At 38.9% G+C, this 23,250-nt stretch overlaps 2 long non-coding RNA genes across 4 annotated transcripts in view; one reads left to right on the top strand and one right to left on the bottom strand.

Moving 5' to 3' along the window:
* LOC118534580 (uncharacterized) overlaps positions 1-3,990 on the top strand; it is a 569,730-nt gene extending 565,740 nt beyond the window's left edge. The window contains exon 6 of the long non-coding RNA XR_013441946.1: positions 3,872-3,990. This is a non-coding gene — a long non-coding RNA (uncharacterized LOC118534580). The remainder of the gene's footprint in view (positions 1-3,871) is intronic.
* Positions 1-23,250, bottom strand: part of LOC118534579 (uncharacterized) — a 182,584-nt gene that overhangs the window by 41,916 nt on the left and 117,418 nt on the right. For all 3 annotated transcript variants that reach the window (XR_004916770.2, XR_004916766.2, XR_004916768.2), the window contains one exon: positions 14,035-14,108. This is a non-coding gene — a long non-coding RNA (uncharacterized LOC118534579). The remainder of the gene's footprint in view (positions 1-14,034; positions 14,109-23,250) is intronic.

Here is a 23,250-nt window from a genome sequence, read left to right as displayed (position 1 = left end):
CTAACATAACATAATAAAATAAAATTTAAAAAAAGAGCATGTTATTATCACCCAGAGTCCATAGTTTACCTTAGGGTTCATTCTTAGTGTTGTACATTCTATGGGTTAGGACAAATGTGTAATGACATGTATCCATTATTATACTTTCAAACACAGTAGTATCACTACCCTAAAAATCACTGTGTGCCACCAATTCATCCTTTTCTCCCCTCAAACTTCTAGAACCCACTGATCTTCTTACTATCTCCATTGTTTTGTCTTTTCCAGAATGTCACAGAATTGGGCCCTTTACAGATTGCCTTCCTTAACTTAGTAAAAAGCATTTAAGTTTCCTCCATGTCATTTCATGGCCTGATAGCTCATTTCTTTTTTAGTGCTGAATAATATTCCACTGTCTGTACCACAATTTATTCATCCATTCACCTTTTGAAGGGCATCTTAGTTTCTTCCAGATTTTGGAAATTATGAATAAGGTGTTATCACCATTAACATGTAGGTTTTATTTGTGACCATAATATTTCAACTCCTTTGGGTAAATACCAAGGAGTATAATTATTGGCTCATATGGTAAGAATATGTTTAGTTTTTTAAACCATCAAAGTGTCTTCCAAGTTGACTGCATCATTTTGCAAGCCAAACAGCAACAATGAACCAAAGAATCCTTGCCGTTCCACATCCTCAAAAAGCATCTGGTGCTATTGGTGTTCTGAATTTTGGCCATTCTAATAGGTGTATAGTGACATCTCGTTGTTTGAACTTGCAATTTCCTAATAATATAAGATGTCTTTTCATATGCTTACTTGCCATCTGTATATCTTTGATGAATTATCTGTTCAGATCTTTTGCCCATTTTGAATCAGGTTGTTTATTTTCTTATGGAGTGCTAAGAGTTATTTGTATATTTTGAATAATAATCCTTTATCAGATATGTGTTTTGCAAATATTTTCTCAAATATATCTTGCAAAAAATAAGTCTGGGGCTTGGCATTTCATTTTCTGCACAGTTTTTTTTTTTAATAGAGTAAAAGTTTTTAGTTTTAATGAAGTTCAGCTTATCAATTTTTTCCTCTCATAGGTCATCCTTTATTGTATCTAAAACATTGTTACCAAACCCAAGGTTACCTAGATTTTCTCCTATGTTAGCTTCTAGAAAATTTAGAGTTTTGCATTTTACATTTTGGTCCATGATCCATTTTGAGTTAATTTTTATGTAATATGTAAAGTCTGTGTCTAGATTAATTTTTTTTCTTGTCTCAAGGGTGTCTAGTTGTTCCAGCACTTCTTTTTTTTTTGAAAAGCCTATTCTTTCTCTTTTGAATTGCCCTTGCTCCTTTTTAAGATCAGTTGACCATATTGCATGGGTCTACTTATAGTTTCTTTCTTCTGTTTCATTGATTTGTTTGTCTAATTTTCACCAACAGCCAACTGTCTTTTTTCCTGTAACTTTCTAGTAAGTCTTGAAGTTGGGGAATGTCAGTCTATTTGTTTTTAAACTCTAAATTTTGCATTTTAAAAACCATGTGTCTGCGAATATTTATTAATGGACAGTGTTGTTGTGAGGCTATGTACAGGGAACAGAGGTTACCACACCCTCTATCTATCAGTACACCTAAATCTACCACCAGAATGGGTTCCTCAATCACTAGCTAGATAGTGACATCAACATGAATGGACCAAGCACCTCTACCTTATTAAATGTTAAGAAATCCTGTAGATTTTGCCACAGATCTGGGGCATCTCTGAGGCACAGAATATGGTAGCTGAGGGATACTCAGATGACACTGGGCAGAGTAGAGATTGTTGGGGAAGGCAATGCATTTTGAGCCATGTTTAGAGTGAGGTCAGTTTTATGTTGGGGCATCTCAGTAGGGGCTGCTATCAGGCTCTGACTGGCTATCCATACTCCAAAGCCCTTCGTTATGCTTGCTGATCCCAGCATTCTGGCATCAGTCAAAAACTCAGCATCTCCCAATACTTAACTTCCTGTATTCCCTCTCAGGATGCCACAGCCCTCCTTTTAGATCTCTAAAGTTGTATACCTGAAAATTTTCCTCCTTTGACCCACAAAGACAGATCACACACACACACACACACACACACACACACACGTATGCACACATTTTTCCCTCCTGTCAAGGGGGATATAAAGAAATAGATTTTCTGCCCCAAAGTGAGGCATCATCTCTCCCTAGTACATGCCCAATAAAAAGAGAAATTTTATCTCGGAGCATTCTCCCTGTTGTATACATTTTTATTTGCTAGTAATCCAAATATAATCCACACTACATATTGAAGGACTCATTTATTTTCTCTGTCTCTTGAGCATGCACTCCTGGCTATAGACAGCACTGGTCTTATATTGGCTTTTTCATCCAAAGCCCTCTCCCATCAAAACTCACACAAAAGAACTAGCTGTGTGCTGAAATGTGTATGAATGAATTATACCTCTGGCTAAGGTAACCAGGCCTCAAAACAGCACAGTCTGATAATGTGTTCCATCAAGGCAGGAAACTTGAGACTTTCGCCCTGTTAGGCAACAACATACAATGAAGAAGAGCTGCTCATTCCTCTTGGAGGCGAGGACTGTCGTTGGCGGTTCTCTCTCTCAGCCAGGGTAATGTTCCCTCTCCCAACTAATGTCATTCTGGATAAAATGCGCCATGAAAGATTCAATTGACTCAACTCATTTAGTCATAAGTAGAGTTGGATACAAAATGTGAGCAATTATTTTCCATGATCACTAAATGCCATAGAAATCTGTGTTCTCTGTAAAGAAAGGCTTTTACAGCATAAGGATATATTTCTTCAGAAAGAAGATGGCATGGTTTCCAAATAAGTATTCAGTTCATAACTCCAAATTACATGCTACAAGTAAAGAAACATTTTTTCCTCTGGTAATTACAATGAATAGAAACTTTTTTATGCTTATTTTTTTCTTAGAAAACAATCATGGAGGGTGATGCATTATGTTTGTTCATAACTGCTTCATGCCAGTAGATTCTGAAAAGGCATATCCATCCCTAACTGGAAGCACTGACAATTTTTACTTTTTTAGCTGCTGCTAGAGTGTAAGATAGACACAGAATAAAGAGCATATCTTTAGTTCACAGATTTTCAAGGACCAATTAACTAGTTGGTGGATCCTACCCTTCTCTAACTTCTCTTTTTACTTACCCACAGTTTGGCAATTTCATTTTTCATCATGTCAGAAGAGAGATACAGAGAGTAATAAAATTCAAAGTAATCAGTTCAGTCACTTTTTAATATGTCTTATAAAAGGCAGGATGGGGGTGGATTTTGAAGTTACTGCCTAAAATTGGAGACTTAGGAATACTTGTATTTTATTCGAGTCCATGTTCTCCTGCCTTTGCTGATTCTTAACATAAGTGTGAGGATGTACCTTGCATGCATAAACATTCAATAAATATTCAGTGAATGAATTAATATTAAATGCTTGGGTTTGCCCCCCTCTTCTCACATCTCACCTGAATTTCCCATTTCTCTTTCCTCTCCTCTCCTCCTCTTCTCTCCTCTCCTCTCCTCTCCTCTCTCTCTCTCTCTCTCTCTCACACACACACACACACACACACAGTGACTTTCAAATTTTAATGCACATCTATCTACAAGACTTGTTAAAGCTTACATTCATTACTGGACCCAAGATCAGATTATCTGATTCAATTGGTCCTGGACAGGACCCCCAAATTTGCATTTTTGACACACTCTCCAAGTGATATTTATGCTACTTGTCCAGGGGACCACACTTTGAAAATCACTGCTCTCACTCCTCTCATTTCTGTGGCTTCTTTTCCTTTATGCAGGAATGCTTTCTATAGCAAACAATTTTGTTTCCTTTTATCACATCCCATAGGGCCCTCTCAGATTTTAACCACAGCCATGCTGGGCAGTTCCATGCAAGCCTCAAGCTACCAGAGGACCCCTTCATCTGTGTATTTCTCTGCTTTTCCATCTCAGAGCTCTCCAGAAGCTGCAGGAACCCTTGGGGTGCCTGGATGGCTCAGTCGGTTGAGCATCTGCCTTCGGCTCAGGTAATGATCCTGGCGTCCTGGGATCTAGCCCCGCGTTGCCTCAGTCTCCGTGCTCAGCGGGGAGTCTGCTTCTCCCTCTCCCTCTGCCTGCTTGCCTGCCTACTTGTGATCTCGCGCTCTCTCTCTCAAATAAATAAATAAAATCTTAAAAAAAAAAAAAGAAAAGAAGCTGCAGGAACCCACTTAGCACACAGCATAGAAGTACCAGGGAGCTAAAGTCCCTGAAGGAGGATGGCATGTCTGTCATGAGGACACTTCTGAGAGGAAGTCTGTAGGTTTCTCAGAAGTCCCACAGAGCTGAGCCCCCATTGCCCACAGTGGCAACCTTGACATCACACATTCATATCTGCTCTACCTTTTCCGTGTCACTCTTGTTTTCCTCATTCTTGCCTCCTGAGTCATGTTCCAGTAAACTACTCTGCCAGTATTTTTGTCTCAAGCTTTGTTTTTGGGTGAATCTAAGCACAGACACCTTCCTTGACTCTTAGTAGCACTGAGCTACTGCCTTATCTCTCCTTCCCATCAGCAGCAGCTGTGTAGATGCCTATTCACTCAGCTGCTCCATTTCCCCACCTCTTAGTTGCTGCTTCACTTCTGAAAGAAAAGGTGGTCTCCAACTGACATATTATCCCCAAACCCATCTCAGGTAAATCACTTTTTATGTTTCAGATTCCATGTGCTTTTTCCAGGCCCCTTTCTCTTCCATTCTGCAGAATTTGATGATGTTAACACTCCCTTGTTCTTGAAACTCAGGTGCAATATCATTTCTCTTCTGAAACTGGACAATCCACTCCACTGTCAATATGGACCTCTTTCAGAACTAACACTGGGTTGTGCTTGCTTAGTCACATGTTCTGTCTCCTTATAGAAAACTCCTCTATCAGAGGATCCCAAGTTTTCTAAACTCACAGTGGCATCTTTAGTATCTCAGTAATTTCTTCACAATACCCTTAGGCCAAAGGAAAGACTAACAGTCCCATTTATCAAGGAGTTCAGTGTGAACAACTTAATAAGTGTGTATGTATTAACAAATATTTAGCCATTTAGAAGCATGACATGTATAAATACTGATTCAGTTGTAAATAAGCACAATTACTAATGGGATGTGTGTGCCTGTTAAGCAATGCAAAACTTTTCAAAATTCAGGATCAGATTGGGTACCCTCATTTTTTTCCATATTGATTTTTATATGTTTTTATCTAAAAATCGCAGATATAACATCACTGAAAAGAATGTAGATGATCTAATAGATGTTGAAACTGTAGACTGCTTTGATTTTTAATAGTAGACATATAGCTCAGTGGAATAGAATTGAGAGTCCAGAAATAAACCTATACACTTATGATGAATTGCTATTTGAAAAGGGTGCCAAAAAAAAAAAAATCAAAAAAATCAAAAAATCAAAAAATCAAAAAAAAAAAAAAAAAAGAAAAGGGTGCCAATAAATTCAATGGGGAAACAGGAGTCTTTTTAACAAAATAGTGCTGGAGCAACTATATATCCACCTGAAAAACAATGATGTTGGATCACTCCTTCACACCATATACAAAATGAAATCAAAATAGACCTAACCAGAAAAGATAAAACTACAAAACCCTTAGAAAAAAAGACAGGTGTAAATTATCATGACCTCTGATTAGACAAAGATTTCTTAGATATGATGCCAAAATCATAAACATTCCCAAGAAAACATAAATAATATGATTTCAAAAAATGAAATACATTTCTGCTTCGCATGATGCCATAAAACAGTGAAAGGACTACCCAAGGGATGGGAGAAAATACTTGCATATCATATATCTGAAAAAGGATTTGTATGTAGAATATATAAAGAACTCTTACAATTTAATAATAAAAAGACACATAGCCCAACATACAAATGGGCAAAGCATTTGGATAAGTAGACCTTTTTCCAAATATAACATACAGATGTCCAATAAGCATGTGGAAAGATGCTCAACATCATTATTCATTATGGAAATGTAAATTAAAACCACAATGAGATACTACTTCATACCCAAGTAGGATGCATATAATCAAAAACAAACGATAACAAGTGCTGTCAAAAATGTGGAGAAAATGGAGCCCATCTCCTTTCCTGAAGACAAAGTAAAACGGTACAACCCTTTGGTAAACATTCTGGCAGCTTCTCACAAAGTTAAGAATAGAGTTGTCTTATGACCCACCAATTCTAGTCCTAGGTATATATACCCAGGAGAATTAAAAACATATATCCACAAAAAAACTTGCATACAGTTGTTGTACCTGCATTATTCATGATAACAAGAAGTGGGAAGAATCTACATGTCCCTCAACTGATGCATTAATAAACCAAATGTGGAATAACCTTACAATTAAATATTATTTGGCCTTAAAAGAAATGAAGTACTGACACATGCTACAATATAGATGAACCTTGAAAACATACTAAATGAAAGAAGCAAGACATTAAAAGCCTCATATTGTATGGTCCCATTTATATAAAATGTCCAGAATAGGAAATTTCATAAAGACTGAAAGGAGATCAGTGGTTGTCAGGGGCCTGAGAACTGAGGTTGACTGCTAAAGGGGATGGGGTTTCTTTGGGGATTGATGAAAATGTTCTATAATTAGGTAAGGATAATTGCACAAATGTGTGAATATACTAAACACCACTATGTGGTCTATTCTGGAGAAAGTTCCATGTGCGCTCGAGAAGAATGAGTATTCTGTTGTTTTAGGGTGGAATGTTCTGTATATATCTATGAGGTCCATCTGGTCCAGTGTATCATTCAAAGCTCTTGTTTCCTTGTTGATTTTCTGCTTAGATGATCTGTCCATTGCTGAGAGTGGAATATTGAGGTCTCCTACAATTAACGTATTGTTATCAATATGACTCTTTATTTTGGTTAACAGTTGGCTTATGTAGATGGCTGCTCCCATGTTGGGGGCATAGATATTAACAATTGTTAGATCTTCTTGTTGGATAGACCCTTTAAGAATGATATAGTGTCCTTCTGTGTCTCTATTTACAGACTTTAGTTTAAAATCTAATTTGTCTGATATAAGAATTGCTACCCCAGCTTTCTTTTGAGGTCCACTGGCATGGAAGATGGATCTCCATCCCTTCACTTTCAGTCTGGATGTATCTTTAGGTTCAAAATGAGTCTCTTGTAGGCAGCATATGGATGGGTCCTGTCTTTTTATCCAATCTGCAACCCTGTGCCGTTTTATGGGAGCATTTAGGCCATTCACGTTGAGAGTGATTATTGAAAGATATGAATTAATTGTCATCATGTTGCCTGTGAAGACGTTGTTTTTATAGATTGTCCCTGTAAATTTCTGTTGTATATCACTCTTGGGGTCTTTCTCCTTTTATAGAACCCCTCTTAATATTTCTTGCAGGGCCGGCTTAGTGGTCACATATTCTTTCAGTTTCTGCCGGTTGTGGAAGCTCTGCATCTCTCCATCCATTCTAAATGACGCCTTGCCGGATAAAGTATTCTTGGCTGCATGTTCTTCTCATTTAGTACCCTGAATATGTCTTGCCAGGCCTTTCTGGCTTGCCAGGTCTCTGTGGATAGGTCTGACGTTATTCTGATGTTCCTCCCTCTGTACATAAGGAATCTCTTCCCCCTAACTGCCCTTAATATGGTTTCCTTGGTTCTAAGATTTGCAAGTTTTACTATTACATGCCGGGGTGTTGGCCTGTTTTCCTTGATCTTGGGAGGGGTCCTCTCTGCCTCTAGGATGCGAATGTTTGTTTCATTCCCCAGATTAAGGAAGTTCTCAGCTACGATTTCCTCAAATACATCTTCTAGTCCTCTCTCTCTCTCTCCACTCCCTCTGGGATTCCAATTATTGACATTGGAATGCTTCATGGTGTCACTTATTTCTCTGATTCTATTTTCTTGGATTCTGAGTTGTTTTTCCCTGGCCTCCTTTTTTCCCTTTTTATCTATTATATTGTCTTCCAGGTTGCTTATTCATTCTTCTGCCTCACTTACCCTAGCTGTTAGATTATCTAGATTGGATTGGATCTCACAGATGTAGTGAAAAGAAGGGCCATATGCACCCCAATGTTCATAGCAACAATGTCTGCAATAGCCAAACTGTGGAAAGAGCTGAGATGCCCTTCAACAGATGAATGGATAAAGAAGATGTGGTCCATATATACAATGGAATATTACTCAGCCATCAGAAAGGATGAATACCCAACTTTTACATCAACATGGATGGGACTGGAGGAGATTACGCTAAGTGAAATAAGTCAAGCAGAGAAAGTCAATTATCATATGGTTTCACTTATTTGTGGAACATAAGGAATAGCATGGAGGACATTAGGAGAAGGAAGGGAAAAATGAAGGGAGGAAAATCGGTGGGAGAGATGAAGCATGAGAGACTATGGACTCTGAGAAACAAACAGGGTTTTAGAGGGGAAGGGGGAGGGGGGATTGGTTAGCCTGGTGATGGGTATTAAGGAGGGCACGTACTGCATCGAGCACTGGGTGTTATACGAAAACAATGGATCATGGATCACCACATCAAAAACTAATGATGTATTGTATGGTGACTAACATAACATAATAAAATTAAAAAAAAAAACACCACTAATTGTCCACTTTGTAAGGGTGAATTTTAAGGTATGTGAAGTATATCTTAATAAAATGTCAAATGGTCTCCCTCCTTATCCCAACCAATCCCTTTCTAACTCAAAAGGGGAGTTGAATTTTCAGCTAAGCCTCCACCAGAATTCACAATCTTAAGTGGTTCCACTGATGTTTCGTGAGTGAAACTAAAGGGAAACTGAGAAGTTAGCCATGACCTTCTTACAGAAATAGTTTTTTGAAGGACTAGAGAGGGTTTTACTTTGCTGAATTCAACAAGATCTCCTGAAACATAAACTGACCTTTTTTGTTAATTTGTATCTTTTAGCCACCAAAGAGTAGAATGGAGGATTGAGGACGGAGAGTGGTTTAGAAAAGCAATATGGTTAAGAACACAAAACCAGAACTCCTAGGTTTAAATATTAGTAGAGCAATTTCTTTTTTTTCCCTCTCTTTTTTTTAAAAGATTTTATCCACCCATTTGACAGAGAGAGGCACAGCGAGAGAGGTAACACAAGCAGGGGGAGTGGGAGAGGAAGAAGCAGGCCTCCTGCTGAGCAGGGAGCCCGATGCGGGACTCGATCCCAGGACCCCGAGATCATGACCTGAGCCAAAGGCAGACGCTCAACGACTGAGCCACCCAGGCACCCCTAGTAGAGCAATTTCTATCTGTGGAATATTTAGGAAATCACTTACTCTCTTTGTGCCAGTTTCTTCATTTTTAAACTGTGGCAGTCAAGTCTAAATAGTAGGATTGTTAGGAAGACTTAATGAGTTGATATTTATAAAGCATTTTAAAACTGCCCAGCTTATAAGTGTGTTTTAATTAAATATACCATATTAAATAAAGAAATGAGGTGATGGTGAACACAGAATATATAAAATGTCAAGACACACACACAAATAATGCAGTGCTTGTTAAGATAAAATATAACATAACTTGCTGTTTGTTGACCACCATAGATTTAGCCTACCTTGGTTCAAGCCTCAGTTTGGGGACTCTGGTGACTCCAGAGACCTTGGACAGTTTCTGTGAATTTCTTAACCTGCATCCCCAAGGTTCTGTCTGTCTCCTCCCCTTTGTCATTGGGAGCTACTTGGGTTTTATCTCCTGCCTACCCTCTGTAATTACATAAACTTTGCACAAAATTCCCTTCCACTCCTTTGGGTAACATAGTTTTATGGGGAATAGTTCTCATTCTTCAAACTTGGAAAAGCAAGGGATGTCACATTTACTAATTTCCCCTTTTTCCCTATAACTTAAATTGAATCTAATTTCACGCCTCTATTCTATTGAGCTGGCAAGAAACTCCCAGAGAAAGAAAGAAACTCACTGTCTCCAATCCATGTGGTTTCAGTACAGGACCCACTAATGGTGTCCATGTCATGCTCTGTGGCCTCAAAGTCTGACATCTCCACTGCTGGGATGCCACGCTCAAGTGTGAGAATCCTGCTAGAGAATAAAAGTATGAGTTTGGTCTCAGCCTCCTTAGGGATGCCACATAGTCATGTGGCATTGAGCTTGGTGACATTCCCAGGATTCAGGGTGCAAGCTCTAATCCCTGGTACCCTCCATGTTGGGGATCTAACCAGAAGAGACTCCATCACATCAGCATCTTGCTACTCATCCATGCCTGGACCAGGGCTCTCTGCAGAAACCTTACTGGCCATTTTGTCTTACTCCTTAAAGATTGTTGGTGTCACAGTCCTCTTTCCTTCTCTCAAACATGCTTTACAATGAGTGAGAATTGCAGGACCTTCTCAGATGATATCCAAATTAGCCAGCATTCCTCTTTGACTAATTCCAGTCAAGCCTGGTTTCCAAACTATCCACTCCGGCAGTGTGCCATGCTTGCTATACAAGTTTCATGACTCATCACATATATGCTTTCACCGCCTTGCTCACGAGTGGTCATCAAATAGATATATAAATCCAACCAACTCTTTCAATTGCCATATACCTAAGAAAGTGTTATAAAGCATTTCTGCAAAGATACTGAGATGTTCGAAAGTTGGAGAACATGGAACAGAGCTGTCCAGTGGAATTTTCTGTCATGATGAGCATTTTCTGTGTTTGTGCTATTAAATGCAGTAGCTTCTAATTATGTGTAGATATTGAACCCTTGAAATGTAGCTAATGAAATGTGGCAATTGAAATCTTTTAAATGTTTTTTAAAAATTAATCCATTTGTATGTGTGTTTAAATAGCCCATGTGGGGGTGCCTGGGTGGCTCAGTTGGTTAACTGTCTGCCTTCAACTCAGGTCATGATCCCGGGGTCCTGGGATTGAGTACCCCTCTGGCTCCCTGCTCAGCAGGGAGCCTGTTTCTCCCTTTCTCTCTGCCCCTCCACCCTGCTTATGTGCTCTCTCTCTCTTTTTCTCTCTCTCGTGCTCTCTGTCTCTCTCTCAAATAAATAAATAAAGTCTCTTTTTAAAAATAGCCCATGTGGCTAGAGTCTGCCGTGCTATACAAAGCAGCCAGCACAGAGCATTTCCAATGTGATACCACACACTTTCCTAGCACCTTCTCCCCCCAGTGCTCACTTTCCTAGCACCTTCTCCCCCCAAACCTGCCACTCTTACAGCAATTCAGTGGCATAATCCAACACAGTTTTTCTCAAATATGAGTAATACCTAGCTATCTTTTAAAAGAAGAATAAAATTTCTGGACCCTAGTGCTGCCTCTGAATTTGATATACCTTTGGTTCAATTCTCCCACCACTTCCTATTATTAAACAAGCACAAAACCTTTATTTGTAACATGCAATTACATCTTAAAGCTTTCAGTTGGCTCCATGAATGAAAACACAGGCACTGAAATTGCAGGACAAAGACAAGACTTACTTATAAGAAATCATCTGAAGGTTCTGAAATAGGCTTTGAAATATTGCTCTTCTATTCACTCATCCAATGAAAATCTTAAGAGCAAAATTTCTCCTAGAGAATTCATAAGCCCCAGTTTGATAGATACTGTCCTAACATCAATTTTAAAATGTTCTATTTCCTGGCACTACACTCCTGACAAGTATCTCCAATTTCTGGAAATGAGTAGAACTCTCCCCCAGAGTTCCAACTGTGGCTGACAGCCAGCCCTGGGATAGACACAATCTAATGTCTACTGTGCAGGGAATTCCCTCTCAACAAATCAGGACCCACTATGGAACTCCCCCTTCTAGAATGGTCCTTAGGAAAACAAAACAAAACAAAACAAAACAAAACAAAACAAAACAAATGCCTGAGTGAAACATCACCATCAACAATTTCCAGTCTGAAATTTCATGAGAAAGTCACTTTGGTAATTTCAAGTAATTCTCTTAGATCTCTCATGACTCTGGATCACTCTGCAACATTTAGTCTTGGAGGTGCTTCCCCAGAGATTCTGTCAATCTTGGAGTAGTTCCCATACTCTCCCCTGTAAGGACCACCACGCCCTCAGTGGATCAATGTTTACCCTGCACTATGAGTTGTACTTTTGCAGCCAGGACTTGGTGCATATCTCAGTTCCAGGGGAGTGGTTTAATGATGCATCTCTACCTTGCTCCTTATGATCCATCTGCTGGAAAACCTACTATAACATAAGACCTTATAAACAACTTGGAGAGTTATTGCCTGTCAGAAATCTAGGTACTCTTAATTGGAACATTTAATTTCACATTGAGAGTTGTTCCAGTTCCTTCCCACCATTTCACAAAATCCCTAACATCACCATCCCATTGTTTCCTCTCATCTCCACACCCATGACCATGTCAGTCATTGAGATTCACTGACATACAACTCCACCCCTCACTAGCTTCCTCAAGAAATATAGTCACAACCTGCCTATGTTCCAGGAGGTTATGGTGAGGTACTGTGGTATCACTGAAGGATGGAGATTCTATAGCAGTGGGTCTAGCTTTCCATCTTCTCATTCACTTTCTGCCCATCCTATGCTAACTTCCAAAGACCCATATTTCTCCCTTGTGACCTTCCCACCAGACAGCACTCCATTGGAACCCTTCTTGTCTAACACTCCTACCCCACATTTGTTTTTGGTTTAAGGAGAAAAAACAATAGTCCAACCAAGAGCCAGTGTGCATGACCTGTAGCTCCATTCATTACAAATAATTTTTTAAAGAAATGTTTCTATAAGAACTCTCTTTATTATGTGCATATTTGAAGTAGGATGCTTATTTCTTTAAGTCTCTAACATAGCCAAGTGTCACATGACATGTCACCTTCACATTTAATCCTAGCTGTATTGGCAGGCACAATTTCTCTGAAGGCAAATGTAACTCCAAAGAGCACCATGATTATGGTATTATCCCACTCAAACAGAAATAATATCAGCAATTCGTCTGCTAGGGGATGAAGTTTAATGACTGAACTCAAATCTTCAGAGGGCATAATAAAGCATTGAAAAACATTCTGAAATGATCAGAATCATGGAAGATGTGATTTTTTTTTTTTAAATATAACAGGTCTTTTTAGTGAGAACTCGTCTGGAGATAAAATTGTTTTAGAACCTTGAAAACCAGCTGACCTTATTAAAAGCATGTAGGACCAGATTACTTATAGCCTCCACTTTCCTAATTGTCTTCTAAATTTGCAGTACCATCTAAAGTTAAATCATTTTCTGGACAAGAAGTATGATTTCAATCTTCAAATAGGCTTGTCACTAAAATGTTACAGAGGAGCTAATCAATAGTAGTCATCCAATCTTAGAAATGTAGATTCTCTGGTGTGGGAAGGAAATAAAAGAATTGGAAGTCTCAACCAGTTAGCATAACAAACCACCCTAAAACTTACTGGTTTAGGACAGTAATCATTAACTTAGCTCATGATTCTATGGGTTAGTAATTGGGGCGGGGCTTAACTGGGTGGCTGTCCTGGCTCAGTGGACTAACTCACATGTTTGTAGTGAGCTGCCAGGTATCTGTGGCTGGCTAATCTAAGACGATCTTAACCTGGGACAGATCATTTCTGTTCCCCTTTCACCAACGTAGCTTGAATGTGTTCTCATGGTGGTGGCAGGGTCCCATGAGAAAGAGGCATGAAAGATCTCTTGAGGTCCAGACTCAGAACAGGCACAGAGTCACTCCTGCTGTATTTGTCAAAGCAAGCCACAGTCCAGATCAAATTTAATGGATGGAGAAATAGTTTCCGCCTCTCTGTGGGGAAAACCGTGAAGTTGCATGGTGAAGGAACATGGATACAGGAACGGGGGTAATTGTGGCCATTTCTACCGGCAATCTACCATAACGGTATTTCTCAACTTTGAATTATTCAAAACTACAAAAGTACCTAAAACATCACCCAGAAAATTCTTGAGAAAAAAAGAACAGGGTCACTATCCATAATTGCTGTCAATTTATAACCAGCTACTTATCCTTATATCTCATTGTAGAGATTTTCCACTTACATACTCAGTCATGTCTCTATTCCAACCACACCTGTTTGCTTGTATCTTCTTCTTCTTTGGTTTTCTTCAGTTTCCTTAAAAAAAAAAAAAGTTAATAGTCAATTACTGATGATTGTTGTCCAGAACTTTACTATGATAGTTGGTATATGTGGTAAATGTTTTGATATTCACTCTGGATGAAGAAGCCTTACAGATAGAGGGACTTAATAAAAGTCCTATATTTTCTTCTAAGTGACACCATTTCTAAAGTTTGGCACACACTCATCCAAGAAAAAAAAAATTATAAAATGTTTTTATAAATAGTACATACTTGAGGTGAGAGCTTAGAGAAAGACTTGAGGGTCTTACACATCCAAGCAGGAGGGCTAAATGCCACTTATCAGAGATTCCAGGCAATGAATTTAGGCTGTATGTAAATAGTATAGTAGTGAAGCCCACTTTTGGACTTGGACTGGTGTAGAGCTGAAGTGTGGGCAAATGTGAGCAAATCCCTCTAGACCAGTGTTTTCCAATAGAAATAGAATGTGAGCCACTTATGTAACTAAGTTTTCTAGTAGTCACATTTAAAAAGTAAAAAGAAACTAAGGAGTCTGGGTGGCTCAGTCGGTTGGGCGGGGACTCTTGGTTTCAGCTCAGGTCCTGATCTCAGGGTCCTGGGCTCCGTGCTCAGCAGGGTATCTGTTTCTCTCCCTGTGCCCCTTCTCTGTCTCTCTCTCAAATCAAATAAATAAATCTTTTAAAAAATAAAAAGGAAAAAGAAACAAGTGAAATTAACTTTAAGAATATATTTTATTTGACATACAGTTACTCATAATATATTCTTAAAATACTCTGTATTTCCTTCTATTGGTTGTGATCTCTCCCCTTTTATTCAGGATTTTATTAATTTGGGTCCTTTCTCTTTTCTTTTGGATAAGTCTGGCTAGAGGTTTATCAATCTTATTAATTCTTTCAGAGAACCAGCTTCTAGTTTCATTTATGTGTTCTACTGTTCTTCTGGTTTCTATTTCATTGATTTCTGTTCTAATCTTTATTATTTCTTTTCTCCTGCTTGGTTTAGGCTTTATTTGCTGTTCTTACTCCAGCTCCTTTAGCAGATGAATGGATAAAGAAGATGTGGTTTATATATACAATGGAATATTATTACTCAGCCATCAGAAAGGATGAATACTTACCATTTACATTGATGTGGTTGGAACTGGAGGTTATTATGCTAAGTGAAATAAGTCAATCAGAGAAAGACAATTATCACATGGTTTCACTCATATATGGAATATAAGAAATAGTGCAGAGGATCATAGGGGAAGGGAGGGAAAACTGAATGGGAAAAAATCAGAGAGGGAGACCAACCATGAGAAACTCTTGACTCTGAGAAACAAAGAGTTGCAGAAGGGGAGGTGGGTGAGGGGATGGAGTAACTGGGTGATGGGCATTAAAGAGGGCATGTGATGTGATGAACACTGGGTGTTATATGCAACTGATGAGTCATTGAACACTACATCTGAAACATTTGATGTGTACTATATGTTGGCTAATTGAATTTAAATTTTTTAAAAAAGTAAATAAAAAAGTATATATTTTATTTAACTCTATATATCCAAAATATTAAATCTTCAACATAAAATAAAGTATGGCCTCCATTTTGCCTTTAGGGTCATAAAGTATGTCATGGCCCTCTTTGTATGCTTTGTGTCTAGCTCAGTGCTTGGCACATAATATGTGACCAATAAATGTAGACTGAAGGAAAAAACAATATAACCATTGGGTACCTGTTATATGTTATTGAGTGATTCAATCTTTAATGACTGTGTTGTCATTGCTTAGAAAGATAACCATTTTTCTCATGCATTTTTAGTTTCAAATTCTTGTAACTAAGGGTCAGCCCAACTAGCTTAATCATATATTCTTAACTCAAATTATATAAACAACTTACATTGTTCCTGAATTCCACTTGACAGCTTATTTGAGAACAGAAATTCCTTAGACATGGAGTAAGTTTGGCACTAAAACTAATGTTAGAATAACCTAGAGAGTGTGGTAAGGACAGTCCTTGGCTGCCTCGGGGTCCTTCATAAGGACATACATTTATTTTCCAGTAAATGGATTTCTTGTAGTTTACACTTACAATTCCCATTTGACTTTGGGTTCTATGACAGCTATTTTTTTTCTGCTATAAAAGCACTTAGTCTCTTAACTCCACTTGATGGGCATTCCTTCAAATATTCATAAAGTTTTCTGTAAATGTCCAAGTTTCCTTTCTGCAACTATAAATATATCAGTAAAAGAAGAATCACATACCAAGCCAAGACAGGTTCAAACGTAAGCCTAAGATTCTCTTTCAAGTTAATAATCTCTAAAATACAGATCACAGTTTAAAAAAAAAAAGTTATGTTTCTTGACAAAAAAAAGACTGGGTCTGAAGTTAGTGGAAATATGTGCAAAAGGAAGAATTCTCAGAGACTGGTAGACCCTAAAACTGTACTCACCAATCTGAGCAACGTACATGGCATATTTTAATGGGCACGAATCCACATGGCTAAGAATATCAACCAGGGACTTCTCAGGTTTGTTTGTTTGTTTGTTTTTTATCTTCCCAATCATTTAGTTAATAAAACAAAAATTGTTGAGCATTTACTATCAAATAATGCTGGGTGAGGGACAATGGGAAGTGCTGTAGGAGCATAAGTTAAGATCCCTTCTTTTAAGTTGCTTAAATTTTATTTGGTAAGTAAACCCAACGTTGCCTCAAGGTTACTATTCCTCCTTATTTTTTTTTTTTTTTTGTAAATTCCCTCCAGTGGGGCAGGATTACCTCCTTAAAAATGCTTGCATAAAACCCCAATAACATACCATGCCATACTTTCTTTTTTTTATTAAATTAAATTATTAAATTAAAATTATTGCTGTTTTTACTACCTGGAAAATACAATAGAAGATAGATAGATTAGATTGATAGATAGATAGATGATAGATAGATAGATAGATAGATAGATGATAGATGATAGATTAATTGGGGCCCTTTCTGTCTCTAATTTGGCTAAGGCCCTAAAAAACTAAGAATGAAACATTAGATGGTAGGTACTTGTACATCCTAAAATGAAGTGTTAAAGCTACATCTTGCATAGGATATTGGGGAGAAGAAAAGTTTTTGTGGCCTGTGCCCAACACTCACCTCAAGTATATGAAAAGATTAAGAAGAAACATCTCAGAGAAAGAGAATTTGGGGGGAGCTATTGATTTGCTTTGGATTTTCCACTCCCTCAACCAGTGTTTGGCCCAGTCTAATAGAGGCTTCAGAGAATCTTTTGGAAATTGTCTCCTAGGCAGTGCTAGACAGGTGGAAAGTCTCATGGTGAGAAATAGATTGTGGCTGTTTCTATTAGTTGGTAAAGTGAGAAGATTTATCTATAAATGAAAGGAAGAATTTTGACTAGTCCATGGGGACTGGATACTTTTATTACTTAAATGAAACTGTTTTGTGTCTAATAGTGATCAGAGAAATTTTTATCATTGGAGTGATGATATGAGTTGAAGAAGGTCTAGGACTGGACCAATATTTCATCCACAGAGAGTAAGAATGAATTTCACAGAGGGTTTGAATAAGTTGCAGAGGGGAAAAATGGTGTTATTTTTATGATTGTTCCTTCTAGATCTTGCTCTTTCAACACAGAAGTTACATATATTTATGTGCCTGCTTATTTTCTGTCTTCCCCATTGGAACATAAGCTCCCCAAGGGCAAGGATCTTATCTCTTTGATTCATTGTTGATTCCTCTGAGCCTAGAAAAATGTCAAGAACATTGTGAGTACTTAAGAAATATTTGTTGAATGGATATATAAATGGGTAGCAGTGCATAGGGGATCAGAAGCTTCTACATGATTTTTCTTGAGGAAAATGTCTCAGCTGAAATTTAAAAAAAAAAAAAAAAGGAAATACAGAAACACTTAGATGATGTCTCCAAAGGAAATAGAGTAGGAATAGTGCCTTCTCAATGTAGCCATAATTTACACTGGCTTCAGTGGAGGAGGCTCAAAGTCACATTTAGGCTCCCCTTGTCTAAAATCTCAGGTGCCTAATGATATTCCACTTAGGTAACTAATTGCTGTGGTGGCAGCTTTTATTCCTCCTTTGCATTTTCTCGTGTGATATTCTATTGCTAATAAAACTGTCAATTTTCTTTTACTTCAATAAAAGGTCACAGATGACAACAACCCCTTTCACCTACTAACAGCAAGAGACTTTATTAATATTTTAAATGTACACAGTGATATTTCCAAAAGGTCAGATTTTTTAAAAGACATAAAATGTCAGTCCTAATTCTTTTCTCTCCTTTTCTCTGCCCCATATCACCATCACTCTGCTCTTCAGCCTCAGATACTGTGCTTATTATAAATTATGTTCAACCAGGTAAACATCAGGTGGGAGCAGCAGGTAGAGGGCATAGCGTAAGAGGCACATGTCTCTACCATCCATATTTCTCTTGCAGCTTAATGTACAAACATGGCCATAATGAGCAGCTTTCTGAGCATAAAGATTCTAAAAAGCCATCACCAACAGGTCTTAGGATTTTAGTCCTCTTCCTAATACTGTATAACAAATCGTCCTAAAATTTAGTGTTTTAAAGTAAACATTTATTTTGTGAGTCAGAAATATATGTGAGGCTCATGTCAACTGTACTTCAATAATAATATATTTTTTTTAAAGTTGGGGTGAGGCTTAGTGAGTTCTCAGGTCCTAGGTCTCTCAAAGGCTACAGTCATGAAGTTGATCCAGGCTGCAGGCATCTTAAGATTCAACTGAAGAAAGATTCACTTCCAAAATCACTCAAGAGGCTGTTGACGGGATTCAGTTCCTCACAGGCTGCTGGACTGAAGCCTGGATTTTGGCCAGAGACCTCGCCAGTGTTTTTGCACATGGTCATCTCCATAGGGTAGCTTACAACATGGCAGTTAGTCTTCCTCAGAACAATCAAGTGAGCGGGCAAGAGAGGGTGAGTGATACAAAAGTCATAGTCTTATTGTAATTTAGTCTTTGAAGTGACATTTCATCATTTTTGTCATATTCCGTTTGTTAGAAGTGAGTCACTAGGTCTAGTCTGCATTCAGGGAAGGAAAATATATGAGGGCATAAATACCAGGAGGTAGGGATCATTAGAGCTCATCTTAGAGGCTGCCTGCCATAAATATAAAGCATGAATTTGCAGCAATCACTGAAAAAAAAAGCTTTTTTACTATGTTTACTATGTGACAGATATAGTGCTAAGGATTTTACATGAAATAATTCATTATTTCAGAAAAATTCTATAAGGTGAGTGCTATTAATATCCAGAGGTTATAAACTGAGGCTCAGAGTCATAAGGCAACTTCTTCAAGATTTCACAACTAGTTTGAGACAGATCTTCCTTTTTAATCACTATACCTCACAACCTTATTCTGCTCTTTTTCAAACCCTTCTCTGTGATCAGTGATAGATATTTACAAAGATAGCTGGCTAGTATTTGGGTCATATCTGCGGCTATGAGAGAGTATACAATGAGCTAGGTTACACAAGAAGAGAACCATAACTGACACATAGCAAACTTTTTTCTACACTTGGATCTAGAGATAGAAGTTAGCCAGATGGGAAGAAATGAGAGAGGGGGACAAACCATGAGACTCCTTTTTTTTTTTTTAAGATGCTATTTATTTATTTAAGAGAGAGAGACAGAGATAGCAAGAGAGAGCATGGGCGGGGAGCAGAGGGAGAAGCAGTCTCCCCAATGAGCAGGGAGCCCAATGTGGGACTTGATCCAAGGACCTTGGGATCATGACCTGAGCCGAAGGCAGCCACTTAGCCAACTGAGCCACCCAGGCACCCCTAGAGACTCTTGACTCTGGGAAACAAACTGAGGGTTGCAGAAAAGGAGGTGAGGGGGGATGGGGTAACTGGGTGATGGGCATTAAGGAGGGCACGAGATGTGATGAGCACTGGGTGTTATATACAACTGATGAATCATTTAGCATTATATAAAAACAAATGATGTACTATATGTTGGCTAATTGAATTTAAATAAATTTTAAAAAGTTAGCCAGGTGTGGACATTACCTTTCAGAAGCTACTATGTGGTAGGGAGGCTGAAATATAAAGATCCTGGTATAGGGCAGAATGACCAATGATGAATTCTACCTGGAGAAGGGAGCATCGTGACAGGATTTGATCACTCGTTTGCCTAAGAAGGCCAAAATGTGATTTTTGACCATGGATAATTCTTAAGAAACCTACCATGCAAAATGAGGATGGTACCCCCACTGTAGTGTCAGTGAACACCATGAGGGGAGCTGGAACTCCAACAACTGTCCAGCAATAACAAGGAATATCCCTCACCTTAATTGTGAAGAGAGGCCAAGTGGAGAACCTGAAATTCTGTCTCCATCTGACAGAAATGAGATGGTCCTTCCAACATTTTGCACTGCTGGAGCTGTGTAAGAAAAAAAAACAACTAAGGGACATCCGGGTGGCTTAGTCAGTTGAGCACCCAACTATTGGTTTCAATTCAGCTCATGATCTCATGGGTTATGTGTTCAAGCCCTGTGTTGCACTCCCTGCTGGGCACAGATTGTGCCCAGATTGTTGGAGATTCTCTCCCTTTGCCCCTCCCCCTACTTGTTCTCTCTCTAAAATAAATAAATAAATCTTAAAAAAAAAAGAAAAAGCCAATTGAAATAGGAGGTCTAAATAAGATCCAGAGTTTCATGATGTAATATATGCAGGTTTCAATAAAAAATCATTACTAATGCTAAGGACCAGGAAAACCTAAAACAGAACTGAAAAAGACAGTGAATAGATAAAACTACCAAGACTGTGGAGATACAGGAGACCTAAATTTCGTCTGGTCCCAGGATTCAGCTAGATAGCTCTCAAACCATTCTGAACACCTACCAAATCAACAGGAGATCGAAGAAAAGAATAGCAGCAACTCTCTGAACAGAAAAGCCACTACTTTCTGGAAGGTAGGAGTGCGGAGAAGTGAATCCCAGGCAATATTCAGGAAGATGGACGGCGGGGAGGGGGCCTCCATCGGCTGCTACCGGCAAGTGATAGAGCAGCGGAGCACAAAATCAAACGTTTAGAATTCTGCTGTGCTGAGGGACGTCACTCCAGTGGCTAAGCGGGGGGTGGAACCCTCATGGGACAGTGTAGTCTCAGGAACCTCAGGGTCACAGAAAGACCAGGGGGTGCCTGAGTGTGGCAGAGCTCCCAGGTATCAGAGCAGGGAAGCCGGCTGCAGAGACGGAGCCGAGGCGCGGGCTCTCAGCTCGGGGTTGCCATAAACCGTGATCTGCGGCACAGACAAGCCACTGCTCCTCCAGCAGGGACCCAACAAGTGGCAGATCCAGAGAGACTTCCTTTCCACCCCCAGGAGGAGCGGTGCAGGAGCGCACCGCAGGGATCTGCTGGGTTTGGAGACTCACACGGGCTCGGGTACCAGAGATAGAAACACTTGGTCACAGGCCGGGTGAGCACAGAGTGCGGCCAGAGACCAGGGAGACGGGAGTGACTGACTGCTTTTCTCTGGGGGCTCACCGAGGAGTGGGGCCCCGAGTTCTCATCTCCTCTGGGGTGGAGATTGGGAGGCTGCCATTTTCACTCTTGTCCTCCAAAGCTGTACAGAAAGCTTGCAGGGAACAAAAGCTCCTGAGAGCAAACCCGAGAGCAAACCTGAGCAGATTACTTAGCCGAGACCGGCAAGGGCGGGGAATTCCACCTCCAGCAAAGACTTTTGGGAACCATGGCAACAGGCCCCGCCCTCAGAAAATCAGCAAGAACAGCCAACCAAGACCAAGTTTACTGATCAATGAGAACGGCAGAACTCCAGCACTAGGGGAATACAGCGCATAGAATTCATGGCTTTTTTCCCATGATTCTTTAGCCTTTCAAAGTTAATTTTTTTAATTTTCTTTTTTTTCTTTTTCTATTTTTTTTTATTTTTTCTTTTTCCCTTTTTCAACCAACATATTATCAATCCCTTTTTTTTTAATCTTTTTTATTTTTCATTTTTAGAGTCATATTCTATCCCTTCATTGTAATTAACCTTATTTTTGGTATATAAGTTGTTCTCTCTTTAAAATTTTGGGATACACTTTCTTCTAACAGACGAAAATATACCCTAAATCTCTAGTGTATGGCTTTGTTCTAGTCTCCTGCCTGATCACATTCTCTCCCTTTCTTTTTTTTTAATTTCTCTTCTTTCTTTTTTTAACCAACTTCTTATCAATTCCTTTTATAAAGTCTTTTATAATTTTCATCTTCACAGTCATATTCCATCCCTTCATCATATTTACCCTTATTTTTGTACATATATAAGTTTTTGCTTCTTTAAAATTTTGGGAGGCAGTTTGTTCTAACAGACCAAAATACGCCCAAAATCTACTGTGTGGCACTGATCTATTCACCAGCCTGATCATATTTGATCACTTTTCTTTTTCTTTTTCTTTTTTTTTTTTTTTTCTTTCCCTTTCTTTCCCCCTGGTTTCAGGTCTCTTCTGATTTGCTTAGTGTATATTTTTCTGGGGTCGTTGTTACCCTGTTAGCGTTTTGTTCTCTCATTCATCTATTCTCCTCTGGACAAAATGACAAGATGGAAAAACTCACCTCAGTTAAAAGAACAAGAGGCAGTACCGACTGCCAGGGACCTAATCACTACGGACATTAGTAATATGTCGGAACTAGAGTTCTGACATAAAGATACTAGCTGGGCTTAAAAAAAGCATGGAAGATATTAGAGAAACCCTCTCTGGAGAAATAAAAGAACTAAAATTTAACCAAGTCAAAATAAAAAAAGGCTATTAAGGAGGTGCAATCAAGAATGGAGGCTCTAACTGCTAGGATAAATGAGGCAGAGGAAAGAATTAGTGATATAGAAGACCAAATGATGGAGAATAAAGAAGCTGGGAAAAAGAGAGATAAACAACTACTGGATCATGAGGGCAGAATTCGAGAGATAGTGATACCATAAGATGAAGCAATATTCGAATAATTGGGATCCCAGAAGACGAAGAAAGAGAGAGAGGGGCAGAAGGTGTATTGGAACAAATTGTAGCAGAGAACTTCCCTAATTTGGGGAAGGAAACAGGCATCAAAATCCAGGAGGCACAGAAAACCCCCCTCAAAATCAATAAAAATCGGTCAACACCCTGACATCTAAGAGTAAAACTTACAAGTCTCAGAGACAAAGAA

This window comes from Halichoerus grypus, chromosome 10 (genome assembly GCF_964656455.1).
Source record: "Halichoerus grypus chromosome 10, mHalGry1.hap1.1, whole genome shotgun sequence".
Classification (NCBI taxonomy): domain Eukaryota; kingdom Metazoa; phylum Chordata; class Mammalia; order Carnivora; family Phocidae; genus Halichoerus; species Halichoerus grypus.
The sequence above is the reverse complement of the archived record's forward strand: the minus strand, read 5'-3'. Positions and strand labels throughout refer to the sequence as shown.